The 23,377-nt window shown below is 42.7% G+C and overlaps 3 long non-coding RNA genes across 3 annotated transcripts; all 3 read left to right on the forward strand.

Moving 5' to 3' along the window:
* The first annotated feature begins 1,420 nt into the window (after positions 1 to 1,420).
* LOC309528935 lies at positions 1,421 to 4,496 on the forward strand. Its single transcript, XR_014217996.1, has 3 exons — positions 1,421 to 1,551; positions 3,338 to 3,433; positions 4,353 to 4,496. It is a non-coding gene; the product is annotated as an uncharacterized lncRNA (long non-coding RNA).
* A 4,283-nt stretch (positions 4,497 to 8,779) lies between these two features.
* On the forward strand, positions 8,780 to 12,181 carry LOC309529798. The gene is made up of 3 exons (XR_014218469.1): positions 8,780 to 8,901; positions 11,064 to 11,159; positions 12,088 to 12,181. It is a non-coding gene; the product is annotated as an uncharacterized lncRNA (long non-coding RNA).
* A 3,900-nt stretch (positions 12,182 to 16,081) lies between these two features.
* On the forward strand, positions 16,082 to 22,351 carry LOC309529684. Its single transcript, XR_014218303.1, has 4 exons — positions 16,082 to 16,210; positions 18,436 to 18,531; positions 20,930 to 21,053; positions 22,123 to 22,351. It is a non-coding gene; the product is annotated as an uncharacterized lncRNA (long non-coding RNA).
* Positions 22,352 to 23,377: the final 1,026 nt, after the last annotated feature.

The following is a 23,377-nucleotide window of genomic DNA, read 5'->3' on the forward strand; positions in this document are numbered from 1 at the left end:
CTGTCTAGTGTCTTTTGGAAAGCTGTGAATTCTGGTAGGAAGCTAAGAACTGATGATGTCATATCAGTTCCGTCTATATCAGATTTTGCCCATTACAAATGCCTCAAAACAGAGGTTGGTCAGGGAACCCAATGTGAGAAGACTCATTCTCAGGGGGAGATTGAGGTTGGTTTTGCATGGGGTCCCTAGTTCAGGTGCTTGCAGGCTTGGGCGAGACTGAGGGGGAAAGTATCATAGAATCATAGAGTTGGAATAGACCACAAGGGCCATCGAGTCCAACCCCCTGCCAAGCAGGAAACACCATCAGAGCACTCCTGACATATGGTTGTCAAGCCTCTGCTTAAAGACCTCCAAAGAAGGAGACTCCACCACACTCCTTGGCAGCAAATTCCACTGTCGAACAGCTCTTACTGTCAGGAAGTTCTTCCTAATGTTTAGGTGGAATCTTCTTTCTTGTAGTTTGGATCTATTGCTCCGTGTCCGCTTCTCTGGAGCAGCAGAAAACAACCTTTCTCCCTCCTCTATATGACATCCTTTTATATATTTGAACATGGCTATCATATCACCCCTTAACCTCCTCTTCTCCAGGCTAAACATGCCCAGCTTCCTTAGCCATTCCTCATAAGGCATCGTTTCCAGGCCTTTGTCCATTTTGGCTGCCTTCCTCTGGACATGTTCCAGTTTGTCAGTGTCCTTCTTGAACTGTGGTGCCCAGAACTGGACACAGTACTCCAGGTGAGGTCTGACCAGAGCAGAATACTGTGGCACTATTACTTCCCTTGATCTAGATGGTATACTCCTATTGATGCAGCCCAGAATTGCATTGGCTTTTTTAGCTGCCGCGTCTCACTGTTGGCTCATGTCAAGTTTATGGTCAACCAAGACTCCTAGATCCTTTTCACATGTATTGCTCTCAAGCCAGGTGTCACCCATCTTGTATTTGTGTCTCTCATTTTTTTTGCCCAAGTGCAATACTTTACATTTCTCCCTGTTAAAGTTCATCTTGTTTGTTTTGGCCCAGTTCTCTAATCTGTCAAGGTCGTTTTGAAGTGTGATTCTGTCCTCTGGGGTGTTAGCCACCCCTCCCAGTTTGGTGCAAATTTGATCAGGATGCCCTTGAGTCCATCATCCAAGTCATTGATAAAGATGTTGAATAAGACCGGCCCCAAGACAGAACCCTGTGGCACCCCACTAGTCACTCTTCTAGTTATGAAGTAGTAAAAAAGGTCCACTTTACGGGGGCAGCAAGTCAATCAAATGTTTCATTTCATTTTGGTCTGAGCACTTCATAGTCCTTCCTTGCATCCGGACTCATTATCAGTCTGACCCAATCAAATGCAAGGAGTCTGGGAGGATCCTTTGTGCCACTAGATACCTGTGCTTATAAAAAGCTTCCTGCCAAGTCGAATTCAGTAGGTGAAACTTTCATCACTATCTCTAACCCACGACCTGCAAGAAGTTATATTCAGATCTACAAATTTTCTCAAGGTGACTCCAATTTCTTATCCAATCACTTACCAGAGAAGGTCATCGGTGTGTTGCTGGGAGAAGGTAGGAATGGCCTGGGGATAACTTGAACTGCAGGGAGAGTCTTTCCAGCCTAACTTTCTTCTGAGCCCATTGGCACTTAACAGTCTCTGTTGTTTGCCAGTGATGGAGAATACAGTACTGTATGGAAGTTTTCCTTGTGTTCTGTGGCAAACACAACATTTAAAAGAGGCTGGAGTTGCTTGTTATTCTGCTCTGACAACTAGCTGTGAAAATCAAATATCTTGCAGCCATTTGGTGATATTTAGAGAAAGTCATATTCAGGGAATGCTTACAGGCTAATGTCCTTAATGTTATGAACACACCTCTGAATTATTTTCCCATTGCACTTTTGAAAATATTTTGCATTTGAGACACACAGGTTAAGGTAGAGAAGGATGCACACCATCAAATATATATCACAAGTCTTATGGTATATTGTAGTTATATTTTCAGGGAGCCCTGAAAACAAGGGAGATCTCAGGGAGAATATTGTGCCCAAGGGCCAACGAAGAGGATATTGTGCCCATGGCCCATGATTCCCCAAACACTCTGAAAACGCTGCATGCACAGTTGATGAGGAAGAGGGAGGGGAAAGCAACACATCAATTTGAAAATCATTTAAAAGAACAGACATTCTTTGTGACATTATACTCCACTAGAATCCACTAAAAGCTCATTTTGGCTTTATGCTGGCATATTTCGTACATGAATATAGGGCTTACATTTGTGACTCTCCTACTTCCATATGTGTTAAACTTCATATGCTGCTTCACCCATAAGGAAAACCTCTAATATTTCGCTAGACATTTGCCAGAACACTCTTCTAGCATGACATCCATCTCCTACAGCTTTCAGAGTTTCATATTTTGCAATCTGAAAAATGGTAAAAATCAGGGGTGGACCAAGGGTAGATTAGGAATTACAGGCAGACCCCTTTATCACTCAAAGTAGCTTGGCATGGCTTCTGATTGATGACCTTTTAACAATATCAAAACAAAATCACTTTTCCTCAGACCTGAAATGAGACTCAGGGAAGTGGAGAACTATCATAGTTCCATCTCCTAAATAATAGTATATAAAGATATAGGACTCTGCAGAAATGGTGAAACTAACATTATTTAGGAATTGGGATAGCTCAGCCTGTAGAGCAAGAGGCTCTTAATATTCACCCTGAGACCTCCAGGTATACGGTGGTATATAAATTCAATCAATAAGCATAAGCATAAGAATAAGTTTAAGAATAAGAATAATAAATATGAGGGTCATGGATTTGAGCCGAATGTTGGACAAAATGGATTCCTACATTGCAGGGGGTTGGACTAGATGACCCCGTGGTCCCTTCCAATTATACAATTTTATGAATCTTTGAATTCACATAAGATATAAGAAACAAACACAGAGACAAGATTTATTTATTTATGCATCCACACTTGATTAAGAAACTGGGTTGACATCTGTAAGAGTTATTAGTATAGCACAGGGCTTTGCAATTTGGTTTCGTTCCTGGTTCCTTTGTGTCTTTAAGTATACCAGTCTCATATATTATGGCATTGTTGATTAATCATCTTTCTATCTTGCGGTATTGTTTCTGTGTAAGACAGATATGTAAAAAACTTACTTCATCACCTGTTATTGGAAACAAAGTTAAAGGCACAGAATGTTCTCAGATTCAGTATGTTCTTTAATTCTGAAAGTGTCTTTGTGGGTGAATTTGAGTTTCTTGCAAAGAATACATACCAGCCTGAAGTGTGCTCACCACCATCATTATTTTTAAAAAAGTATTGTCTGTTGTTTCTCTTATTTTCAGTTCCCAACTGAGCATCTTGCCTCTGCCTTATCATAATTATGAAAACCCGATATGTTCTTCTGTCTCTCTTCACCTTCACAATCTTTCTCAATCCAGGTATGTTATTACTTAAGACTTTCCTGAGCTCTGTTGGGGAACAGTGATTTATAAAAAGGTTTAGGCTACACAATATTAGAATAAAATTAGATCAGAACTTCCAAAGGTCCACCTATTTCATCACCCTTTTTTCTGCATGGTCTATCAAATTCCTTTGTGAAGCCTGCAAATAGGTCTTGAGGGCATCAGCACTCCCCCAACCCATAATCCTCTGTATTGGGATCCAGAAACTAATAGAGCTCAGAAAGAAATCGAAACCCGGTATGGTCATACCAAGATTGAAGAGTGATATGATCAGAACTTCTGATCCTCGTCAGCAATTTGCACTAGTTGCAGTTTCCATAATATTTCCAAAGGCAGCCCCATGTAGAATTCATTGTGGTAATCTAACATACCAGATGTGGGTCTGTCCCTGTTCAGAGAGGAGTGCAGCTAGGTCACCAGCCAAAGCTGATGGAAGACACTGGGCATTACTAAGGCCACAAGTGACAGCTGTGGAACCAGAAGCACTCCAAGCTATGCAGCTGCTTCTTTAGAGGAGAGCAGGTCCATACCCTGACATCCAGTCTTGGGAATCAGGTGGTTTAGAGAAGAATTTGAGCTCTGGAACATCAGTGAATGGCTGATAATACACTTCAAAGCTCTGTATTCGCAAGCACTGTAGTTTTGCGTAAATATTCAGAGCTTGGTGAATCCACTTGATCCCTGCAGCATCCCACACTGATGGCGCCATTGTACAGAACACAGAACTACTTGGAGCAACTCAGGTTGCTTCCCAAAGTGACAGATAGAGATCTGAACCAAATCTTCTAGGCAGGACACTTCCTTCCTTCCTTCCTTCCTTCCTTCCTTCCTTCCTTCCTTCGCTCCTTCGCTCCTTCCTTCCTTGCCTGCCTTATTGAGTTCTGCTCTGTTGCAGGAAGAAGTAACATCCATGGCGTACGAACATGTCGTTTATTCAGTGGTATGTGCTACCTCTTTAGCTGTCCTATAACACGTTTCAAAATCGGAGATTGTAGTGCGGTTTACCATTGCTGTGTAACGTAAGTATAATGAACGCAACACACCCAAACACACGGTTTCACATGGATGTCATATTTTTTTGGGACAAGGTCGAGGGAGGTAGGGTGCGAGTGGGAGTGTTACCTCTGGGGTGGTTGGTAGTGGGAAATGTGCAGGCAGGGTTGGCCTGAGAAATTTTTGGCCCTGAGGCCAAAGACAAAATGGCACCTCCCAGTCAGGCAAGAAGGGGGAAGTGAAGATCTACACCGGGAACACGGGTGGGAGGAAACCTGCAGTGCCTCCTATTCATCAAGAGGTTGCTGTAGAGGAGGCATTGCAGGGAGCAGCTGTGGAGATGACAGATTAGTCCTTGAAGTATTATGCCCCAGTTATTCTTCCCACTACAGCAGCAGCAACAGACAATATGTTCCTTGTGGCAAGATCAGCTGCCCCTTTGGATCTTGCCCCTTTGGATCTTGTCACCCAGGCTAGTCCCATCAAAGCCCTTTCTTCCTCTCCTTCAACAAATGTGTTTCAGAATCTGCAGACACAGCTCAGCCGACCCTCTAGCCGGGTAGTGCTGTTGCTAAATGCTAGATCAGCCCAGAATAAAGCCTCAAATATCATTATTTGATTGTGAATGACAGACCTGACATAGCATATGTAACTGAGAATTGACACCCCTCCCTGTAGTCAATATTATGTTCTCCAAATATTTCAGTACTGCTTCTGAGTGATGGGAAGACACCTGATCTCTGCTTGAGGAATTAACAATTCCAGCTTTATCACAACCCTTGCCAAGAATGCACTTCTGGCTCTTCTGCAGCTGAAACACTAGGAATAAATCTCTGCTGTGAATGAGTTAAAGCTCTCATCTTAACAACAAAAACAACAACAACAAGGACAATAATACAAATCAGAAGGGACAAACTGTTCCTTTTATGTCCCTTTCTTTCTGAACATAGTTATTAAATGATGGAGTCATTATTCGATGATGGTGGTACATTCTATAATATATACATTTTTTAAAATGAAAACGGGCAAAGTGCAAATGGGTCAAATGTGGAAGGGGAGGGAAATCTGCATTATGTAATTTCAAAATATATTTTTCTTGTCATTGTAAATTTCTACAATCAGACCATAAAATACTGGGCTGGTTTAATATTGCTATTATTAACACTACTTATTAATCACTTTTCTTTGACAAAAAGAAAGCCAAAGAAACTTAAGAAATAGTACAAATATTATTACCAGTAGAATACCAAGTCAAAATAAAAACCTGAAAACATATTAGTATTTGTGGGGTGTATATATATATACACCCGAAGAGCCGCCGCCGAGGATGCCGAATTTCTGCGCCGCCCCGAACTGCACCCGCAAGAGCACCCAGAGCGACCTGGCCTTCTTTCGCTTCCCGCGGGACCCCGCCCGATGTCAGCGTTGGGTTGAGAACTGCCGAAGGGCCGATTTGGAAGATAAGACGCCCGACCAATTGAACAAGCACTACAGGCTGTGCGCGAAGCACTTTGAAACCTCGATGATATGTCGGAGTAGTCCCTACCGGACTGTTTTACGAGACAACGCCGTGCCAACAATTTTCGACCTCACGAGCCATTTGAACAACCCACATAGCAGACACAGGAAGAGAATTAAAGAGCTGGTAGGTTTGCGTTGGACTGAGATGCTACAACTAAGCCGACCAGTCAGTCTTTGTTCCCTGTTGTGGCTTGAAGTCAACACAATAAAGAAGTAAGAAAGGAATTATAACAAGACAATATGCTCCCAGTAGCAGAAAAATATAATTTATTTACTATACTACTGTGGAGGCAGAAAACTGGCTCACCAATCAACCACACCAGACCCAAACCCAGACCCTCTCCACAGACATATTACAGACTCCATCCAGTAGCCAAACTATAGTGGCACCTCCGGATGCTGCACCCCCCTGCAATCCCTACACAGATCTGGCTGGCACAAGGCACAAAATCACAGCTCGACCCTATACACGAAGCCAAGCCAGAGCACAACTAAATGCAGCACAGCCATCTTCTCAGAAAAACTCTTCACAAGCTCAAGAGGTCAAGACACGAAAGCTTTAGCAACTAATCTACACTTAATGACCCACCCAGTGGTATTCAGAATATCACTCATGAAATCACTCAAGATATCCCTCAAGTAATTAAGGAACAAAAGAAGAAAAGGCACACTAATCTAGGAACTTCCTCTCTGCCCAGAACGTTGGAGGCTATACACCACACCCCTCAACAGTATTTATAGGAACTCAAACACCAGATTCTGCTCTGTTCCAGTAACAAGAAGCCGAAAGCACCAGCCTGAAGATGACGAGTGAGACCTCGTCGAAACGTCGCACAGACACCCCGACTCTTACACGGGAAGACACCCGAAGACACCAAAACCTGCATATATATATATATATATATATATATATATATATATATATATATATATATAATGTGTGTGTGTGTGTGTGTGTGTCATGTGTAACACATCACACACACTGAAAGAGGCTGCAGGTTTCTAAATGGGGTCCAATGCATGGACCAAAGTTGTGGGGAAAGACAAACATTTCCCCAGACAAACAAATGACCCAGACAGCATTAGATGGTCCTTAAGTGATGCCTCAAAGTCAATAGGAAAGTGGGTGATGTTATCAATGATATCTAGTTAGCGTTCATGCCTTTTGATTATACTACCCACATGAACCCTCTGCAAACCTGCAGAACACTTCTTATTTTAACTCACTGATCGTGGGTGGGTGAAATGTTTGAAGTCTTTCCAAAGCATCCATGAAGCATTACAGCCACGTCAATCATTCCAAAATGGTCCCATTTGCCTGGAGAACTGACAGCAAATTCCTTGCTCCACAATGGTAGTTTGCATTAGAGTTAAGGAAAATGGAATAATAATAATATTATAATATTTTATTATTTATACCCTGCCCATCTTGCCGGGCCTCGCCAGCCACTCTGGGTGGCTTCCAACAAAATACTAAAATACAGTAATGCATCAAAAATTAAAAGCTTTCCTAAACAGGGCTGCCTTCAGATGTCACGACTGAACCCACAGATTGAATTAAATCCATCAGTATTGCCTCAAGCCACTATAAATATAATTTTTCTTTAAGAAGCATGGCATTAATTCAAAATATTGTCCCAGTAACACAATATCGTATTCAGGAGAACCTGTGAAACCCATTAGTAGAGTGGTTATCTAGAGATTTGTGTTGTGTTTACAACTCCCAGAAAGAAATACTATCAAAGAAGAAGAAACAAATTCATGGAGGAGAAGACTATCAATGTCTACGAGCCATGAGGGCTATATTCTGTATCTATGGTCAGAAGCAATAACATTTCTGAATGCCAATTGCTGGAAGCTTAAGAAGGGTAGAGTGCTCTTGAACTCTGGTCCTGCTTGCACAAGCATCTTGACAAAGTTTCCCACAAACATTTGGTTGGCCAATGTGAGCACAGGATGCTGGATAAGAAGGGCAATTGGCCTAAGTCAATACCTCAATGGTAGAGAGATGCTGTACATGAAGAGGCTCACAGGTCCAATCACAGCTGCAGCAAAAGATGCCACACGTGAAACACTGGAGAGCTGCTGCCAGTCATTCTTGACAATACTGGCCTACATAGACCACTGACTTGAGTTGCAAAGCTTCCTTTGTAAATGTGTCCTGTATTCCTATTCAAATATGGATTATATTTTCTCTCCCATTTAAAGAATTAATAATAATAATAATGATGATAATAATAATAATAATGATAAGAAGAAGAAGAAGAAGAAGGAGAAGAAGAAGAAGAAGAAGAAGAAGAAGTAGTTCCAAATGCATTATACCTCACATTCTATATCAATTTTGGTATTTGGAAACTGCAGACACCTGTCTAGTGTCTTTTGGAAAGCTGTGAATTCTGGTAGGAAGCTAAGAACTGATGATGTCATATCAGTTCCGTCTATATCAGATTTTGCCCATTACAAATGCCTCAAAACAGAGGTTGGTCAGGGAACCCAATGTGAGAAGACTCATTCTCAGGGGGAGATTGAGGGTGGTTTTGTACAGGGTCCCTAGTTCAGGTGCTTGCAGGCTTGGGTGAGACTGAGGGGGAAAGTAGTTATGAAGGTCCACTTTATGGGGGCAGAGAGTTAATCAAATGTTTCATTTCATTTTGGTCTGAGCACTTCATAGTCCTTCCTTGCATCTGGACTCATTATCAGCCTGACTCAATCAAATGCAAGGAGTCTGGGAGGATCCTTTGTGCCACTAGACACCTGTGCTTATAAAAAGCTTCCTGCCAAGTCGAATTCAGTAGGTGAAACTTTCATCACTATCTCTAACCCACCACCTGCAAGAAGTTATATTCAGATATACAAATTTTCTCAAGTTGACTCCAATTTCTTATCCAACCACTTACTGGAGAAGGTCATCGGTGTGTTGCTGGGAGAAGGTAGGAATGGCCTGGGGATAACTTGAACTGCAGAGAGAGTCTTTCCAGCCTAACTTTCTTCTGAGCCCATTGGCACTTAACAGTCTCTGCTGTTTGCCAGTGATGGAGAGTACAGTACTGTATGGAGGTTTTCCTTGTGTTCTGTGGCAAACACAACATTTAAAAGAGGCTGGAGTTGCTTGTTATTCTGCTCTGACAACTAGCTGTGAAAATCAAATATCCTGCAGCTATTTGGTGATATTTAGAAAAGTCATATTCAGGGAATGCTTACAGGCTAATGTCCTTAATGTTATGCACATGCCTCTGAATTATTTTCCCATTGCACTTTTGAAAACATTTTGCATTTGAGACACACAGGGTAAGGTAGAGAAGGATGCACGTCATCACATATGTATCACAGGTCTTATGGTGTATTGTAGTTACCGCATCTCTTCAGGGAGCCCTGAAAACAAGGGAGATGTCAGGGAGTACATTGTGCCCATCAGCCAACGAAGAGCTTTCTCAGCACGTCATTGGCCCATGATTCCACAGACCACTCTGGAAGTGCTACATGTACAGTTGATGAGGAAGAGGAAGAGGGAAAGGCAACACATCAATTTGAAAATAATGTAAAATAACGGACATTCTTCGTGACATTGTACAGTGATGCCCCACAAGACGAATGCCTCGCAAGACGAAAAACACGCTAGACGAAAGGGTTTTCCGTTTTTGCGTTGCTTCGCTAGACAAATTTCCCTATGGGCTTGCTTCGCAAGACAAAAAAGTCTTGCAAGTCTTGCCAATTTTTTTTTGCTCCCCCCCCTTTTCTAAGCCGCTAAGCCGCTAATAGCCTTTTAGTCGCTAAGCCGCTAAGCCTTTAATAGCCGCTAAACCGCTAAACCGCTAATAGCGCTAATCCGCTAATCCGCTAATAGGGTTGCTTCACAAGACGAAAAAACCGCTAGATGAAGAGACTCGCGGAACGGATTATTTTCGTCTTGTGAGGCACCACTGTACTTCATTAGAATCCGTTAAAAGCTCATTTTGGCTTTATGCTGGCATATTTCGTACATGAATATAGGGCTTACATCTGTGACTCTCCTACTTCCATATGTGTTAAACTCCATTTGCTGCTTCACCCATAAGGAAAACCTCTAATATTTGCTAGACATTTGCCAGAACACTCTTCTAGCATGACATCCATCTCCTACAGCTTTCAGAGTTTCATATTTTGCAATCTGAAAAATGGTAAAAATCAGGGGTGGACCAAGGGTAGATTAGGAATTACAGGCAGACCCCTTTATCACTCAAAGTAGCTTGGCATGGCTTCTGATTGATGACCTTTTAACAATATCAAAACAAAATCACTTTTCCTTGGACCTGAAATGAGACTCAGGGAAGTGGAGAACTATCATAGTTCCATCTCCCAAATAATGGTTTATAAAGATATGGGACTCTGCAGAAATGGTGAAACTAACTTAATATTTAGGAATTGGGATAGCTCAGCCTGTAGAGCAAGAGGCTCTTAATATTCACCCTGAGACCTCCAGGTATAGGGTGGTATATAAATTCAATCAATAAGCATAAGCATAAGAATAAGTTTAAGAATAAGAATAATAAATATGAGGGTCATGGATTTGAGCCCCATGTTGGACAAAATGGATTCCTACATTGCAGGGGGTTGGACTAGATGACCCCGTGGTCCCTTCCAATTATACAATTTTATGAATCTTTGAAATCACACAAGATATAAGAAACAAACACAGAGACAAGATTTATTTATTTATGAATCCATACTTGTTTAAGAAACTGGGTTGACATCTGTAAGAGTTATTAATTAGTTATTAAAAGCACAGGGCTTTGCAATTTGGTTTCGTTCCTAGTTCCTTTGTGTCTTTAAGTATACCAGTCTCGTATATTATGGTATTGTTGATTAATCATCTTTTTATCTTGCGGTATTGTTGCTGTGTAAGACAGATATGTAAAAAACTTACTTCATCACCTGTTATTGGAAACAAAGTTAAAGGCACAGAATGTTCTCAGATTCAGTATGTTCTTTCATTCTGAAAGTATCTTTGTGGGTGAATTTGAGTTTCTTGCAAAGAATACATACCAGCCTGAAGTGTGCCCACCACCATCATTATTTTTAAAAAAGTATTGTCTGTTGTTTCTCTTATTTTCAGTTCCCAACTGAGCATCTTGCCTATGCCTTATCATAGTTATGAAAACCCGATATGTTCTTCTGTCTCTCTTCACCTTCACAATCTTTCTCAATCCAGGTATGTTATTTCTTAAGAATTTCCTGAGCTCTGTTGGGGAACAGTGATTTATAAAAAGGCTTAGGCTACACAATATTAGAATAAAATTAGATCAGAACTTCCAAAGGTCCACCTACTTCATCACCCTTTTTTCTGCATGGTCTATCAAATTCCTCTGTGAAGCCTGCAAATAGGTCTTGAGGGCATCAGCACTCCCCCAGCCCTTAATCCCCTGTATTGGGATTCAGAAACTAATAGAAATCAGAAATCGAAACCCGGTATGGTCATACCAAGATTGAAGAGTGATATGCTCAGAACTTCTGATCCTGGTCAGCAATTTGCACTAGCTCCAGTTTCCATAATATTTCCAAAGGCAGCCCCATGTAGAATTCATTGCAGTAATCTAACATACCAGATGTGGGTCTGTCCCTGTTCAGAGAGGAGTCACCAGCCAAAGCTGATGGAAGACACTGGGCACTGCTAAGGCCACAAGTGACAGCTGTGGAACCAGAAGCACTCCAAGCTATGCAGCTTCTTCTTCAGAGGAGAATGACCTCATCCAAAGCAGGTCCATACCCTGACATCCAGTCTTGGGAATCAGGTATTGAGGAGAACAATTTGAGCTCAGGAACATCAGTGAATGGCTGATAATACACTTCAAAGCTCTGTATTCGCAAGCGCTGTAATTTTGTGAAAATAATCAGAGTTTGGGGGATGCACTTGATCCCTGCAGCATCCCACACTGATGGCGCCATTGTACAGACCACAGAACTACTTGGAGCAACTCAGATTGCTTCCCAAAGTGACAGATAGAGATCTGAACCAAATCTTCTAGGCAGGACACTTCCTTCCTTCCTTCCTTCCTTCCTTCCTTCCTTCCTTCCTTCCTTCCTTCCTTCCTTCCTTCCTTCCTTGCCTGCCTACATTATTGAGTTCTGCTCTGTTGCAGGAAGAACTGACATCCATGGCGTACGAACATGTCATTTATTCAGTGGTATGTGCTACCTCTTTAGGTGTCCTCTAACGCGTTTCAAAATCGGAGAATGTAGTGTGGTTTACGATTGCTGTGTAACGTAAGTATAATGAACGCAACACACCCAAACACACAGTTTCACATGGATGTCATATTTTTTGGGACAAGGTCGAGGGAGGTAGGGTGTCAGTGGGAGTGTTACCTCTGGGGTGGTTGGTAGTGGGAAATGTGCAGGCAGGGTTGGCCTGAGAAATTTTGGGCCCTGAGGCCAAAGACAAAATGGCACCTCCCAGTCACGCAAGAAGGCGCAAGTGATGATCTACACTGGGAATATGGGTGGGAGGAAACCAGCAGTGCCTCCTATTCATCAAGAGGATGCTGTAGAGGAGGCATTGCAGGGAGCAGCTGTGGAGATGACAGATTTGCCTTTGAAATATTATGCCCCAGTTATTCTTCCCACCACAGCAGCAGCAAGAGACAATATCTTCCTTGTGGCAAGATGTGCTGCCCCTTTGGATCTTGCCCCTTTGGATCTTGCCACCCAAGGCTAGTCCCATCAATGCCCTTTCTTCCTCTCCTTCAACAAATGTGTTTCAGAAGCTGCAGACACAGCTCAGCCGACCCTCTAGCCTGGTAGTGCTGTTGCTAAATGCTAGATCAGCCCAGAATAAAGCCTCAAATATCCATTATTTGATTGTGAATGACAGACCTGACATAGCATATGTAACTGAGAATTGACACCCCTCCCTATATTCAATATTATGTTCTCCTAATATTTCAGTACTGCCTCTGAGTGATGGGAAGACAACTGATCTCTGCTTGAGGAATTAACAATTCCAGCTTTATCACAACCCTTGCCAAGAATGCACTTCTGGCTCTTCTGCAGCTGAAACACTAGGAATAAATCTCTGCTGTGAATGAGTTAAAGCTCTCATCTTAACAACAACAACAAAAACAACAACAACAAGGACAATAATACAAATCAGAAGGGACAAACTGTTCCTTTTATATCCCTTTCTTTCTGAAACATAGTTATTAAATGATGGAGTTGTTATTCGATGATGGTGGTACATTCTATAATATATATTTTTAAAAAATGAAAACGGGTGAAGTGCAAATGGGTCAAATGTAGAAGGGGAGGGAAATCTGCATTTTGTAGTTTCAAAATATATTTTTCATTGTCATTGTAAATTTCTACAATCAGACCATAAAATACTGGGCTGGTTTAATATTACTATTATTAACACTACTTATTAATCACTTTTCTTTGGACTCGATGGCCCTCGTGGTCTCTTCCAACTCTATGATTCTATGAAAAAGAAAGCCAAAGAAACTTAAGAAATAGTACAAATATTATTACCAGTAGAATACCAAGTCAAAATAAAAATCTGAAAACATTTTTGTATTTGTGGTATACAGTGGTGCCTCGCAAGACGAAATTAATCCGTTCCGCGAGTCTCTTCGTCTTGCGTTTTTTTTGTCTTGCGAAGCACGGCTATTAGCGGCTTAGCGGCTATTAACGGCTTTGTGGCTTAGCGGCTATTAACGGCTTAGCAGCTTTAAGAAAAAGGAAACAAACTCGCAAGAACTCACAAGACGTTTCGTCTTGCAAAGCAAGCCCGTAGGGAAATTCGTCTTGCGGAACGACTCAAAAAACGGAAAACTCTTTCGTCTTGCGCGTTTTTCGTCTTGCGAGGTACCACTGTGTATATATATATATATATATATATATTGTCAGGAAAAAGCAGCAAGGCAAAAGCCAGCTCCAGATGGCTGGAATGCAAAACAGGATGTTATGTTTTGCAGATGTACTGTTGGAGAAAAGGTGGAGCCTATTCTCTGTACTGAGCACCGGATGTTAGCTCAGTGTGTCATCTGACCCGTGCTGGAAGTACAGGGGAGGAGTTGAGTATCTTCTGATGGAGTCTGAAGGGAACAGTCACATTTCTATGTACTGTTGAGTGACAGGAATAAAACATGTAAAAGGACTCCTGTCTGTCTCATTTCTCCTCCCTGGGAGAATGCAGGGAGGGAGAGAGAAGCAGAGAAGCAGAGGGTGTGTTCTATCTCACGTCTAATGAGAAGAATCGCTGGGTTTGTTTACCTAGCTTGCCGGGGTCGCAGACGGAAGGTAAACACAGTATCTCGCTCAATTGCCTCGGGGGAGGCCAGGTACCTCTGCCTGTGAGCGAAGATACTAACATATATGTCATGTGTAACACATCACACACACTGAAAGAGGCTGCAGGTTTCTAAATGGGGTCCAATGCATGGACCAAAGTTGTGGGGAAAGACAAACATTTCCCCAGACAAACAAATCACCCAGACAGCATTAGATGGTCCTTAAGTGATGCCTCAAAGTCAATAGGAAAGTGGGTGATGTTATCAATGATATCTAGTTAGCGTTCATGCCTTTTTATTATACTACCCAGATGAACCCTCTGCAAACCTGCAGAACACTTCTTATTTTAACTCACTGATGGTGGGTGGGTGAAATGTTTGAAGTCTTTCCAAAGCATCCATGAAGCATTACAGCCACGTCAATCATTCCAAAATGGTCCCATCTGCCTGGAGAACTGACAGCAAATTCCTTGCTCCACAATGGTAGTTTGCATTAGAGTTAAGGAAAATGGAATAATAATAATATTATAATATTTTATTATTTATACCCTGCCCATCTTGCCGGGCCTCGCCAGCCACTCTGGGTGGCTTCCAACAAAATACTAAAATACAGTAATGCATCAAAAATTAAAAGCTTCCCTAAACAGGGCTGCCTTCAGATGTCACGACTGAACCCACAGATTGAATTCAATCCACCAGTATTGCCTCAAGCCACTATAAATATCATTTTTCTTTAAGAAGCATGGCATTAATTCAAAATATTGTCCCAGTAACACAATATTGTATTCAGGAGAACCTGTGAAACCCATTAGTAGAGTGGTTATCTAGAGATTTGTGTTGTGTTTACAACTCCCAGAAAGAAATACTATCAAAGAAGAAGAAACAAATTCATGGAGGAGAAGACTATCAATGTCTACTAGCCATGAGGGCTATATTCTGTCTCCATGGTTTGAGGCAATAACATTTCTGAATGCCAATTGCTGGAAGCTTAAGAAGGGTAGAGTGCTCTTGAACTCTGCTCCTGCTTGCACAAGCATCTTGACAAAGTTTCCCACAAGCATTTGGTTGGCCACTGTGAGCACAGGATGCTGGATAAGAAGGGCAATTGGCCTAAGTCAATAGCTCAATGGTAGAGAGATGCTGTACATGAAGAGGCTCACAGGTCCAATCACAGCTGCAGCAAAAGATGCCACACGTGAAACACTGGAGAGCTGCTGCCAGTTATTCTTGACGAGACTGACCTACATAGACCACTGACTTGAGTTGCAAAGCTTCCTTTGTAAATGCTTCCTGTATTCCTATTCAAATGTGGATTATATTTTCTCTCCCATATAAAGAATTAATAATAATAAGTTCCAAATGCATTATCCCTCGCTTTCTTTACCAATTTTGGTATTTGGAAACTGCGGACACCTGTCTAGTGTCTTTTGGAAAGCTGTGAATTCTGGTAGGAAGCTAAGAACTGATGGTGTCATATTAGTTCTGTCTGTATCAGATTTTGCCCATTACAAATGCCTCAAAACAGAGGTTGGTCAGGGAACCCAATGTGAGAAGACTCATTCTCAGGGGGAGATTGAGGGTGGTTTTGTACAGGGTCCCTAGTTCAGGTGCTTGCAGGCTTGGGTGAGACTGAGGGGGAAAGTAGTTATGAAGGTCCACTTTATGGGGGCAGAGAGTTAATCAAATGTTTCATTTCATTTTGGTCTGAGCACTTCATAGTCCTTCCTTGCATCTGGACTCATTATCAGCCTGACTCAATCAAATGCAAGGAGTCTGGGAGGATCCTTTGTGCCACTAGACACCTGTGCTTATAAAAAGCTTCCTGCCAAGTTGAATTCAGTAGGTGAAACTTTCATCACTATCTCTAACCCACCACCTGCAAGAAGTTATATTCAGATATACAAATTTTCTCAAGTTGACTCCAATTTCTTATCCAACCACTTACTGGAGAAGGTCATCGGTTTGTTGCTGGGAGAAGGTAGGAATGGCCTGGGGATAACTTGAACTGCAGAGAGAGTCTTTCCAGCCTAACTTTCTTCTGAGCCCATTGGCACTTAACAGTCTCTGCTGTTTGCCAGTGATGGAGAGTACAGTACTGTATGGAGGTTTTAGAATCATAGAATCATAGAATCATAGAGTTGGAAGAGACCACAAGGGCCATCGAGTCAAACCCCCTGCCTTGTGTTCTGTGGCAAACACAACATTTAAAAGAGGCTGGAGTTGCTTGTTATTCTGCTCTGACAACTAGCTGTGAAAATCAAATATCCTGCAGCTATTTGGTGATATTTAGAAAAGTCATATTCAGGGAATGCTTACAGGCTAATGTCCTTAATGTTATGCACATGCCTCTGAATTATTTTCCCATTGCACTTTTGAAAACATTTTGCATTTGAGACACACAGGGTAAGGTAGAGAAGGATGCACGTCATCACATATGTATCACAGGTCTTATGGTGTATTGTAGTTACCGCATCTCTTCAGGGAGCCCTGAAAACAAGGGAGATGTCAGGGAGTACATTGTGCCCATCAGCCAACGAAGAGCTTTCTCAGCACGTCATTGGCCCATGATTCCACAGACCACTCTGGAAATGCTACATGTACAGTTGATGAGGAAGAGGAAGAGGGAAAGGCAACACATCAATTTGAAAATAATGTAAAATAATGGACATTCTTCGTGACATTGTACAGTGATGCCCCACAAGACGAATGCCTCGCAAGACGAAAAACACGCTAGACGAAAGGGTTTTCCGTTTTTGCGTTGCTTCGCTAGACAAATTTCCCTATGGGCTTGCTTCGCAAGACAAAAAAGTCTTGCAAGTCTTGCCATTTTTTTTTTTGCTCCCCCCTTTTTCTAAGCCGCTAAGCCGCTAATAGCCTTTTAGTCGCTAAGCCGCTAAGCCTTTAATAGCCGCTAAACCGCTAAACCGCTAATAGCGCTAATCCGCTAATCCGCTAATAGGGTTGCTTCACAAGACGAAAAAACCGTTAGATGAAGAGACTCGCGGAACGGATTATTTTCGTCTTGTGAGGCACCACTGTACTTCATTAGAATCCGTTAAAAGCTCATTTTGGCTTTATGCTGGCATATTTCGTACATGAATATAGGGCTTACATCTGTGACTCTCCTACTTCCATATGTGTTAAACTCCATTTGCTGCTTCACCCATAAGGAAAACCTCTAATATTTGCTAGACATTTGCCAGAACACTCTTCTAGCATGACATCCATCTCCTACAGCTTTCAGAGTTTCATATTTTGCAATCTGAAAAATGGTAAAAATCAGGGGTGGAGCAAGGGTAGATTAGGAATTACAGGCAGACCCCTTTATCACTCAAAGTAGCTTGGCATGGCTACTGATTGATGACCTTTTAACAATATCAAAACAAAATCACTTTTCCTCAGACCTGAAATGAGACTCAGGGAAGTGGAGAACTATCATAGTTCCATCTCCCAAATAATGGTATCTAAAGATATGGGACTCTGCAGAAATGGTGAAACTAACTTATTATTTAGGAATTGGGATAGCTCAGCCTGTAGAGCAAGAGGCTCTTAATATTCACCCTGAGACCTCCAGGTATAGGGTGGTATATAAATTCAATCAATAAGCATAAGAATAAGAATAAGTTTAAGAATAAGAATAATAAATATGAGGGTCATGGATTTGAGCCGAATGTTGGACAAAATGGATTCCTACATTGCAGGGGGTTGGACTAGATGACCCCCGTGGTCCCTTCCAATTATACAATTTTATGAATCTTTGAATTCACGTAAGATATAAGAAACAAACACAGAGACAAGATTTATTTATTTATTTATGCATCCACACTTGATTAAGAAACTGGGTTGACATCTGTAAGAGTTATTAGTATAGCACAGGGCTTTGCAATTTGGTTTCGTTCCTGGTTCCTTTGTGTCTTTAAGTATACCAGTCTCATATATTATGGCATTGTTGATTAATCATCTTTTTATATTGCGGTATTGTTTCTGTGTAAGACAGATATGTAAAAAACTTACTTCATCACCTGTTATTGGAAACAAAGTTAAAGGCACAGAATGTTCTCAGATTCAGTATGTTCTTTCATTCTGAAAGTGTCCTTGTGGGTGAATTTGAGTTTCTTGCAAAGAATACATACCAGCCTGAAGTGTGCTCACCACCATCATTATTTTTAAAAAAGTATTGTCTGTTGTTTCTCTTATTTTCAGTTCCCAACTGAGCATCTTGCCTCTGCCTTATCATAATTATGAAAACCCGATATGTTCTTCTGTCTCTCTTCACCTTCACAATCTTTCTCAATCCAGGTATGTTATTACTTAAGACTTTCCTGAGCTCTGTTGGGGAACAGTGATTTATAAAAAGGTTTAGGCTACACAATATTAGAATAAAATTAGATCAGAACTTCCAAAGGTCCACCTACTTCATCACCCTTTTTTCTGCATGGTCTATCAAATTCCTCTGTGAAGCCTGCAAATAGGTCTTGAGGGCATCAGCACTCCCCCAACCCATAATCCCCTGTATTGGGATCCAGAAACTAATAGAGCTCAGAAAGAAAGCTGATGGAAGACATTGGGCACTGCTAAGGCCACAAGTGACAGCTGTGGAACCAGAAGCACTCCAAGCTATGCAGCTGCTTCTTCAGAGGAGAATGACCTCATCCAGAGCAGGTCCATACCCTGACATCCAGTCTTGGGAATCAGGTGGTGTAGAGAAGAGTTTGAGCTCTGGAACATCAGTGAATGGCTGATAATACACTTCAAAGCTCTGGATGCGCAAGAACTGTAATTTTGTGAAAATATTCAGAGTTTGGGGGATGCACTTGATCCCTGCAGCCTCCCAGACTGAAGGCGCCATTGGACAGACCACAGAACTACTTGGAGAAATTTAGGTTGCTTCTGAAAGTGACATATAGAGATCTGAACCAAATCTTCTAGGCAGGACACTTCCTTCCTTCCTTCCTTCCTTCCTTCCTTCCTTCCTTCCTTCCTTCCTTCCTTCTTCCCTTCCCTTCCCTTCCCTTCCCTTCCCTTCCCTTCCCTTCCCTTCCCTTCCCTTCCCTTCCTGTTGACCGCCGGTCTCCTCGATCCTTGCCCATCCTGGCTGATAAAAGCGAGCCGGGAAGGGCTGGGCGATGGGCTCTGTGGGGTGGTGAATGCTTCCCTCTGTGAGGGAGCCTTCCCAGACCCGCTGAAAGAGGTGGTCATTAAACCGCTTCTTAAAAAAACATCTTTAGACCCGGCCAATTTGGCCAACTATGGCCCAGTCTCAAATCTGCCATTCTTGGCCAATGTGATTGAGCGGGTGGTTGCTGAACAACTCCAAGCACGCCTGCAGGAAACGGACCATTTAGATCCCTTCCAATCAGGATTCAGGCCTCACCATGGGTCTGAAACTGCCTTGGTCGCGCTGGTTGATGATCTCCGGCGGGCTAGGGACAAAGGTGAGAGCTGTTTCCTAGTTCTGCTGGATTTCTCAGCGGCCTTTGACACCATCGACCATAACATCCTTCTGGACCGTCTAGAGGGGCTGGGAGCTGGGGGCACTGTCATACAGTGGTTCTGCTACTCTCACTTGTGGGGTGCCTCAGGGTTCTGTCCTCTCCCCCATGCTTTTTAATATCTATATGAAGCCGCTGGGAGAGATCATCAGGGGGTTTGGACTGGGTGTTCATCAGTATGCAGATGACACCCAGCTCTACCTCTCCTTTAAATCAGAACCAGTGAAGGCGGTGAAGGTCCTGTGTGAGTGCCTGGAGGCAGTTGGAGGATGGATGGCAGCTAACAGATTGAGGTTGAATGCTGACAAGACAGAACTACTGTTTTTGGGGGACAGGGAGCGGGTTGGTGTGGGGGATTCCCTGGTCTTGAATGGGGTAACTGTGCCCCTGAAGGACCAGGTGCGCAGCCTGGGAGTCATTTTGGACTCACAGCTGTCCATGGAGGCGCAGGTTAACTCTGTGTCCAGGGCAGCTGTCTACCAGCTCCACCTGGTACGCAGGCTAAGACCCTACCTGCCCGTGAACTGTCTCGCCAGAGTGGTGCATGCTCTAGTTATCTCACGCTTGGACTACTGCAACGCACTCTACGTGGGGCTACCTTTGAAGGTGACCCGGAAACTGCAATTAATCCAGAATGCGGCAGCTAGACTGGTGACTGGGAGTGGCCGCCGGGACCACATAACACCGGTTCTGAGAGATCTGCATTGGCTCCCAGTACGTTTCCGAGCACGATTCAGAGTGTTAGTGCTGACCTTTAAAGCCCTAAATGGCCTTGGTCCTGTATACCTGAAGGAGCATCTCCACCCCCATCGTTCAGCCCGGACACTGAGGTCCAGTGCCGAGGGCCTTCTGGCAGTTCCCTCATTGTGAGAAGTGAGACTACAGGGAACCAGACAGTAGTGGTGCCCGCCCTGTGGAACGCCCTCCCATCAGATGTCAAAGAGATAAATAATTACCTGACATTCAGAAGATATCTTAAGGCAGCCCTGTTCAGGGAAGTTTTTAATATGTAACGCTGTACTGTTTTTAACACTGATTGGGAGCCACCCAGAGTGGGGAAACTCAGCCAGATGGGCGGGGTATAAATAATAAATTATTATTATTATTATTATTATTATTATTATTATTATTATATTATATTATTATTATTATTATTATTATTATTATTATTATTATTATTATTATTGAGTTCTGCACTGTTGCAGGAAGAACTGACATCCTTGGCATACGAACATGTCGTTTATTCAGTGGTATGTGCATCTACTTTATGTGTCCTCCACCACGTTTCAAAATCGGAGAATGTCGTCGGTATTACAATTGCTGTGCAATGTAAGAATAATGAATGCAATACACAGTTTCACATGGATGTCATATTTTTTGGGACACGGTTGAGGGAGGTAGGGTGCGAGTGGGAGTGTCACCCCTGGGGTGGTTGGTAGTGGGAAATGTGCAGGCAGGTTTGGCCTGAGAAATTTTGGGCCCTGGGGCCAAAGACAAAATGGCGCCTCCCAGTCAGGCAAGAAGGGGCAAGTGATGATCTACACTGGGAACATGGGTGGGAGGAAACCAGCAGTGCCTCCTATTCATCAAGAGGATGCTGTAGAGGAGGCATTGCAGGGAGCAGCTGTGGAGATGACAGATTCACCCTTGAAGTATTATGCCCCAGTTATTCTTCCCACCACAGAAGCAGCAACAGAAAATATGTTCCTTGTGGCCTTTGGACCCTGCCACCCAAGGCAGTCACCTCACACCTTGCCTCATGAGTGGCCTGGCCATAAAGGGTTGAGGAGTAGGGCTTGTCCCATCAAAGCCCTCTCTTCCTCTGCTTCAACAACTTCATTTCGGAAGCTGGTGACACAGCTCAGCTGACCCTATAGCCTGGTGGTGCTTTTGCAGAATGCTAGACCTGCCCAGAATAAAATCTCAGTCATCCATTGCAGTGGTACCTCGCAAGACGAATACCTCACAAGACAAAAAAAACCTGCTAGACAAAAGGGTTTTTTGTTTTTTGAGCTGCTTCGCAAGACGGTTTCCCCTATGGGCTTGCTTCGCAAGACGGAAACGTCTTGCAAGTTTGTTTCCTTTTTCTTAACACCGTTAATACAGTTGCGACTTGACTTCGAGGAGCAACTCATAGAACGCGGTGTGGTAGCCTTTTTTGAGGTTTTTAAAGACTTTGGTGATTTTTGAAGCTTTTCCAAAGCTTTCCCGACACCGTGGCTTCGCAAGGCGAAAAAAATCGCAAGACGACAAAACTCGCGGAACGAATTAATTTCGTCTTGCGAGGCACCACTGTATTTGATTGTGAGTGACAGGGCAGACTCCACAAGTGTAGCAGAAACCTGGCTGCCCCCCTTCCCTATAGTCAATGTTGATTTCTGTTTTCCAAATATTTCAGTGCTGCCTCTGAGTGATGGGACGACATCTCATCTCTGCTTGTGGAATCAACAATTCCAGCTTTTTCACCACCCTTTGCAAGAATGCATTTGGGGCTCTTCAGCCCTCCCACGGATGGCAAAGAGAAAAACAACTACCAGACTTTTAGAAGACATCTGAAGGCAGCCCTGTTTAAGGAAGCTTTTAATGTTTAATAGACTACTGCATTTTAATATTCTGTTGGAAGCCGCCCAGAGTGGCTGGGGAAACACAGCCAGATGGGTGGAGTATAAAAAGAAATTATTATTATTATTAAACAAATCTTCACTTTGAAATTATTAAAGATTCTATGCTAACAACAACTACGCAATGAAGATGGGTCATAGGGTTCTTTTGAAAGTGGTGGGAGTAGCTTATTACGGGATAAAGGTCCCTTTATGATACGTTTTGAAATGCCAATGGGTCAAATGTTCTTTGTGTGTTCCTTTTCATCTAAATGTTGTGGGAGGAAATTATTGCACGACGTGCCGTAATATATTCTCTTGCTAAAGCTTAGAAGGCTTACTACTCAGATAGCAAGAGGCTGAACACAATGCTGTGCCATGTTTGCAGAAATGAGGGCACATGATCTACCTGCTTGGCTTTCAAATATCCATCAGGGCAACCATGTGGATGGATATAACATCCTCAGGGAAGCCACACAGGACAGCATCTCCCATTACCACATCAGCATATAAATATATAGATATGCAGATGACACAACATTGATGGCAGAAAGTGAGGAGGAATTAAAGAACCTTTTAATGAGGGTGAAAGAGGAGAGCACAAAATATGGTTTGAAGCTCAACATCAAAAAATCGAAGATCATGGCCACTGGTTCCATCACCACCTGGCAAATAGAAGGGGAAGAAATGGAGGCAGTGAGAATTTTTACTTTCTTGGGCTCCATGATCACTGCAGATGGTGACAGAAGCCACGAAATTAAAAGATGCCTGCTTCTTGGGAGAAAAGCAATGACAAACCTAGACAGCATCTTTTAAAGCAGAAACATCACCTTGCTAACAAAGGTCCTTATAGTTAAATCTATGGTTATCCCAGTAGCAATGTATGGAAGTGAGAGCTGGACCATAAAAAAGGCTAATCGTCGAAGAATTGATGCTTTTGAATTATGGTGCTGGAGGAGACTCTTGAGAGTCCCATGGACTGCAAGAAGATCAAACCTATCTATTCTGAAGGAAATCAGCCCTAGGTGCTCACTGGAAGGACAGATCGTGAAG

Source organism: Podarcis vaucheri (assembly GCF_965113315.1).
Source record: "Podarcis vaucheri genome assembly, chromosome: 3".
Lineage (NCBI taxonomy): Eukaryota > Metazoa > Chordata > Lepidosauria > Squamata > Lacertidae > Podarcis > Podarcis vaucheri.